This window comes from Antrostomus carolinensis, unplaced genomic scaffold, assembly GCF_000700745.2.
Source record: "Antrostomus carolinensis isolate BGI_N321 unplaced genomic scaffold, ASM70074v2 scaffold17335, whole genome shotgun sequence".
NCBI lineage: Eukaryota > Metazoa > Chordata > Aves > Caprimulgiformes > Caprimulgidae > Antrostomus > Antrostomus carolinensis.
In genome coordinates, this window is record NW_010315923.1 from 8359 (window position 1) to 16007 (window position 7649).

The following is a 7649-nucleotide window of genomic DNA, read 5'->3' on the forward strand; positions in this document are numbered from 1 at the left end:
AGAAGTGTCACACTTGCATTACATTTTCCAGATTTTCCAAGTTTGTCAGATTGAATGCTCTTTGGACAATGTTTCTGACAGTTTAATTAATTATAATGGAAATATAACAAAATGCTCATGCCTTTAACTGTATTCTTTGGCAAGTGTTACACTTTATGAGGAACTTTGTAACTCTGAAAAGGAAAGAATCCAATACATTAGTTAAGCTTTTTCATTTTTATTAATGGCCTTTGTTATGTGTTTTCTTATGTGGGAAACAGACTTTCAGGCAAGAAGAATGAAAACAAGAAAGAACCAAAGAAACGACTCTTTCAGTGTTGTACTGATGGTCTCTCATGAGCCTTACAAACAGATTAACTCCCCTGCAGTGTCCTTAGAAATAAGGAGGTATGGTACATGATTTAGTCTCTGGTTATAGATATATAATACTCAGTGTTAGGGTCAGATGTTAAAAAAACAAAAAAACAAAAAACCCCAGAAAACAGCCACGTTGCCTACTTGGAACTGTGGTTACTTCCACCAGAGGCTACTAAGCTGTTGTCCATGGCTCCCTGGTGGTCTGCAGGTCCTTGCAAGATGTTCTGCAGATTACATGGAGGACTGAGTTCAAAGGAGTCTCACTAGGTGGTATAATCATGAGCTGTATTTCAGCACCATCATGACAGATGCTTTCCGTGACACAAGACAGGACCTGCATCATGTCTGGCATTGGCATTGCACTAGGATTTCCACACACACAGTTGGGGATGTCCATGTGCTCATCAGACACTTGTTTGCTAATGTCGTATTTTTGTGTGTGGGCACTCAGTTTGCCTGTGAAATCTTGTCATAGCTGAATGTCAAGTGTCAATACAGAGTGTGGGCATAGTTCAAGTCAACAGGGTAAAAACTGGCTTTCCTTGTAGTTGGTTGCACTGTCTGGGTATAAGATTATGACAAAAGGCACTAGATGACACTGTTAACATAGTTTCACACAAGCTTTTTTCTAGTGCCTATGTTCAGTCTTTGAAGACTACCATGTCCTCTGTTTCAGTTCCTGTTAGTTTATCCTGCTGCAAGCACCAGGACGATTTTATGTCTGATGAAATCCTTCTGACTGAACTTTGCTGGAAGGCAGAGTTGGTCCTTCATTTTGGACAAGACTGAATATAATTTGCATCCCAAAGACCCAATTTTGACAGCAATGATTTCTCCTCTGTTGAAGAAAGAGATCTGCAAAGACCTCTGCCTTTGGAAAGCTCACAAGAGTCTCATGTCCACAATGGGACAAGGCTGTGGTGGCACAGGGACAGCTGGGTGATCTGGTGTAGTGCTGTTGGAGAGAGCAGGTCAGCAAGGGGAGCCACAGCTGCTTTACTGGAAGCCCACCTGCCCTCCCAGTTCAGCCTGGTTCTGCTGTGGAGTGATGGACTGTTTAGAGCCACTGTCATCTTCCATGTAGAAACTATGCTTTCCCTTGGCCCTTCTCCTGGTGGAGGGATAAGAGCCTCTGGTCTTAAGTATAGCCTTGTTTCTCCTCCATCTGATAAAGCTGAAATAGTTAGGCTCACCAGGCTCTATTATTTCATGCTGTCATTTGCAACATGAAGGTTTTGCTGCAATGCAAGCAGTGGTATGCAATTACTGTTAGGCTCCAGACATACTCATGTTTTTGCCACTTGCATATTATCTCAAGGCTTTTTTTTTTTTCATCCCAGCCAGTCAAGTCTTGAAATTAAAATTGAGTTGAAGTGGCATGTTTTTAGAGTTTGGTTTTTTTTTTTTACTCTTAAGCACGTGTTTGAAAAGATCTCCCAACACAGTAATTTTGTGAACAATATGACAAAAAGTGATTTTTATTTTTGTTTTTGAGTTACCCTGCTGGAATAATTTACAGGGTAGGAAAGGTCACTTTAGGGAAGCAGCTTTCAGTACCATTACAACCACAGCTCTCCTAAAAGCTACTGTTGCTGCTGTTCACTGTACAAAAAAAAAAAAAAAAAAAAAAAAAAAAGTCAAGAAGTATATTTTAGAAAGAAAGCTGAAATTAAAAAAAAAAAATGGCAGTCTGCTTTCATAATCCAGTCATAATGGAGGCTAAGAATTTTTAAGACTGATATGATGCTATACATTTACTTATAAATGCACTTATGTAACAAAGCTATTCTTATTTTGCTAATAAAAAATGCACTACAGTAGTCACGCTCAAATGTTAAGATGATAAAAATTATTTATACATTTTTTTTCCTTAACGAGCATGGGAAAGCAACCAAAATAAAATAAATTTTTAAATGTCTGTTTTTTTTAAGCACTAGTCTCAGTGAACTTAGTCCAAGGTGTGGGAATTTATACCAGGTTGTATTTGCATTCTCAGTCACTAACATTCAGTATCAGTAAGTTAAGTATTCGGTGTAAGTCAGTTAAACTCAGACGGTGCCTGTTTCTCTCCATTGTCTCTACAAGGACATTGGGTAATAGGGTTATGTTATATACTTAACCTCAGTTGGTTAATGTTATTGGAAATTAATCTTACCTTTAAGTCACTAACAAACTTTATTTTACACTGTATGTGAACAAAGGAAATGAGTGCCTCAATATTTATTATCAATTTCCCCTATTGTAAATTCGCTAAGGCATGTTACATTGCAGCCAAAGATGTGTCCTCGCCTTGGGACTGATACAAGCCAACTAGCTTTAATTGAGGTAATTATTTCAGCCTTATAAATACTGAGCTTATCGTGGGATGTAAAACTCACAGTAAAGCATGGTAAATAGCCTTAAGTACATCCCATGCTGCTGTGATTGCCCTGCTGTCGTGACCCAGATAGCTAATTTACGCCTAGAGAGCAGATTTGTCTGCATCAGTCCCACTCACTTTGATTGTAGTGTAGGCATACTCTAAATCAGTAGGATTTTTAGTCTGTGATTATACTTGATATATATGAAAGCAGAACTGGGCTGGTATCTTTTCCTGTGCAATGCAGCTGATATGTCTACTAAAGCAAAAGCTGCTTCATTTAAGCATGCTCTCTTTTGCAAATGCAGAGACACCAGTATTTTTCTTGGATAGCATTTGTTCCCAGTTGTAGCCATCAAAAGGTCAGAAGAAGTTCAAAATGACATGAAGGAGTTTATCTATTTGTTTGGAAAAATGATCTGGTTATTGCCATAGCAAGTTATATTAAATTGTTTTGGTTGTATGAGATAGGATTTTTATATTAATGCCATATTTTAAATGTATTTGTAAAACAGTTGAGCTTTGACTAAGATCTGTGCAGTTTCATAATTGAGACATTTGCAAATTTACAGTTAATATTATTTTGGCAGGAACCAAACATAGATGCACTTTAAAAGAAAAACTTTGGATAATTGCATCATGATGGATCTTTTGAGTCCTGTTCATTTCTGCTCTCAAGGATATTAAATCAATACAAATCTCATGACTGACTCTATGCAATATGTGAATGATATATGTGATGAGGTTTGGATTTTTTTCCCATTTATGTGTGCAGGATGTGTAGATGTGCCATTAAAGTTGACAGAGTGTTTAAGCAGAGTTGCAATGTTAATGGCATGGTTTACCTCAGGTGTAAAATGGGAATGGCAATACATATCTTTTGTAATATCACAGGTGAAAAGTGCTACAATAATTTGTTATAAGCGAGGTAAGATTTCTCTCCCATCAGAATAGTCATTTAAAAATCTGACAACTATCTGCTTGCTGCTTGTTATTATTGTGGTGACTTTTAGAGGGCTTACACCATAATTAAGAGACTGAAGCCTAGATGCTCCACATTATGGAGCATGATGCCTTTTGACAGTATTTGTAGTCCTTGCGTGGAATTTTGTGTATTAAGAGTTGCTCATGCAGTATGATTTTGGGTCTGATTCAGATCCTATTTACAATGTTAAAAACTTTATTAGGAGCTAAGGGCTTTTTTAATATTCATTGATTTTGAACACTTTTGGAGAAATCACATTTTAGATTAAGAAAATATGTCACAAAAATGACATTTAAATTTTATGAATATGAAATGTATCTATAATTGAGGTTTATTATTGCTAATTGTTTACCTGTAGTGATTGGAATTGATTTATTTCTTAATCATAACTATAGTTCTAGAAAGACAATAATCCCTCCTTTATTTTCACTAAATTTGATGTAATAGGATATAAGTTAAAATTCCCAAAAGGTGGAAAAAGTAGCAAAAAAGAAAATGACAACAGGAAATGTAATTTTCTTCTTTCAGAACTGCCAGACATTTGTATAATACAGGATATCCTGTATATATAGTGAAGTTAAATATGAAAATCATACAAGGCACGCTCTTTTCTGTATTGTCATGGCAGCTATGCTTTTCTAAACATGCAGCAGCTTAAATTTCCAGAAATTCAGGAAAACAGCAACTGCATCTGGACCTATTGCCTGTGCAATTGGTCCAACATGTGAGGTTTGTTGAACGTGTACAAACTGTGCACTGTGACTTTTCTGTCCAGTACTGTTCCAGATCGCACCTTCTTGCTACTTCACATTTCATGATGTGACTTCTAAAAGTAGTTATACACTTTTGGGATGCTGTCAAGAAGATTATTGAAGATGCAGATGGGTATTAATGGGGATCAGCAAAGGTCACTGACTCAATCTATATCTTGCTGTCGAGCAAAAGATACTTGTTCTTTGTGAACATTTTTTGTCACCACCATATGTCTTCTCTACTTACACATCACAAAGCCAGATATCATAAGACACCATTCCGTCCGCATCTGCAGCAAGGGACTCCACTGTACATTTTGCTCTGCTGTGTGCTGAACTTTCAGTGATACCAGCAGCAGTGATAAGTATGTAGTAACTGAAAGATATTTAGATATCAGTGTTATACACTGGAAGCAGTGCAGAAGTGGAGATTATTACAGCAGTGAAAGTTTTGGGGACAAAAGAAACGCATCCATACTAAAACCAGGCTTCATTAGTCCTGCTTACTGAGCAACTAGGCTTTAAATTATGGAATGCTTCTGAATGTACCTCATTATTAAGCCTCTGGTAAGTGTCTTTTCCTCTCAGTCAGTTTGTTTATTCATCCTTGATTCCAAGGATTTGCTCAGTTTTCTAGTAAGAATAATATATTTCCTATCCAGATGCCACATGGGATTACTAGACAATTTACTTATCTGGACAAAATAAATGTCTTTCCTTTGAAGCCTGAAGTAACTCACATCCTTCTCTGCTCTCTACTGGAGAATGAAAAGTCTTTGAGAAAAAGAAGCAAAATCTTCCACAGTGACATACTATCGTATTTTGTTGCATGATCCTTGGTATTTTTTGACAGAATAAGTCAGCAGAGGCTAGAATTGTAGTGCATTAACCTCTCCTGTCTCACTCTTCCCATACTCCCAGTTTCTTGGCAAGTTTTTAGACAAATTTGAATAGGCTAAGAAGACAGTCCTGGGATTGCAGCAGCTGTTTGGGCTGTCTTGTTACAGTGTCTTATCTAAAGTTGGCCGTGACTCTGCAATAGCAGTGACTCCCTAATGCTAAAGTACTTTTTCATCTTCTCCTCTCACCTTTTACTTTGATTTTTGGCTGAAAACATTGGCTTCTTTAGTTTACTGTTGTTAGGTAGAGTGAATTCAAGACACTAAGCAATGAAGGGGTCTGAGTTTAGGAATGTTTTCAAAATAACTATAAAATATGAAATTTATGTTATCCACAATATGTTGGAGGTCAGTTTGCCCTCAAAACATAATGTCTGACAATTGTGCTTTCTTAGTGTGGGTTAGAAAAAGAATATAGTAGACTTAGGAAAACATAATAATTTAAGAAGTGACACATTTCAACAAAGACATAAAACTGTAGGCAGTACAGAAAAGAATCAAAACCTTAGGAAACCATTACTTCATTAGGATAAATATTTTATGTCTTTTAAAAGACTCCTTATTAAAAAGGGTAAGCTCTAGGACATTCATGTTTGCATGAAATCATAAATCTGCTGTTTGAGAACAAGAAGTACTTCTTACTATGGATAAATTGATTTTTATTACAGCTTCATCAAATTCTTTAAAAATAGTTCATCTGAGTGTATAGCTAAGAGTCAGCACACAGTTATTTTTAATATTCTCTAGTCTTACAAGTGTAGCGGTCAGGCCAGTTAGAAAAGTCAGCACCATACGGTAAGCGTGCAGTCAGTCTGTGAGACATAAAAAGTTGAACAAGGACTCATTTGCTTGCTATTAGCAGGAACATGTTCCTCTTGAGGAAGCCCTGACATAAAATATTCAAATGTACTCTTTCTTTTTCTCACATTGCTTAGCTTCTCCCGCCCTTGCTTTAGCATGCCTTCCCTTTCCCTTTGCCCTCAAATGTATGGGCTAATATATATGACTTAAAGTTATCTACATTCCCAACAGACTAGCAGCCAGGCAATACTGGCAGGTCAAGAACAAGCTTAGATTTTAACTTGTCTGCATGTTGATTCAGGGTTTATTTTGTCTGTGGTTGAGAGGGAGCTGATAGAGCTCTGTACCTCACTGAAAACCCAAGGCTTTTCTCTTTTGGCAGAGGGGAAGCTGCAACTCCTGCTTAAATCAGGAAAATTGTGAAGTCCCTGTTAATTTCTTTGTATTTAAGCAGAGAATTTTTCTAATTATGCAAGAGGGAGAAAGACAGGAAAGGAGTGGGGAAAGGTTACACTTTCATCACATTTTCTGGGTCTCCCAGTTCATTTAGCCTTATCAGTATCTTTTCGATTGCAAGCTCTTGGGTGCTGTGACTGTTTTTATGTATGCCTTTAATAGCCTATCACTGGTGTACAATAGATAACTAGTTACAAATTGTTGGGTTTTCCAAGGAAACATTTTTTTTTCCAGATAATACCGAGAAACTAAAATTGTTTGCATAAAAGCGTCAGTTTCAGGGAAACTTCTGATGAATAAAACTTTGGGGAAAATGGTTCAAAATCCTCTAAACCTGTTGTTCTTACATTTCTAAACAGAAAGTTCATTTCTCAGTTCAGAACTCCTTTCAGCTTTAAAGCTCAGTAAGCTTATAATGAAACATTTTATTATGGTTTATAAAATCTTGAAATAATACAAATGGCTTAAAAAAAAATCCAATTTGCTCCAAAGCATTTTGTTATTGTTATTGCTTTACAAACAATGTGAGGTTTTGGCTATATCCAGTACAATAATTTTGCATGCAGCTCTGCTAAATAATGATTAATTTCTCCTTTGTGTTAAACTCTGAGGATAGTGGGAAAATAATCAAAAGAAGAACTAGTTTATTTTGCTTTATTTTTAAAATTTAAACTTGAGGAAAAAGTAAAACTTGTTTTGGATTAATAATTTTATTGTTAAAATTTTTGACATGGATTATAACCACTGGTTCTATTGTTTTCTAATTAATTTATCTGCTTTGAGTTCCTTTGTAAAAAAGTCAACATTTAAGGCCAGTACACTTGCTGCTCTAACTACTCTCCTATTTCTGAAATATGCCTGCTGCATTTGTGTTAGCCTACACAAGCCGTCTAAATAATTTCACTTAAAACTCTTTGGGAAAAAAAAATGCCTTTTTACCTAAAATTTTTTTGGCGCAGAGAGGAGAGTTGAGAAAGGCTGGAAGGGCAAAGGCATAGTTTTAAAGATGAAATAGGAAAATGGTGAATGGAATAGGGAAA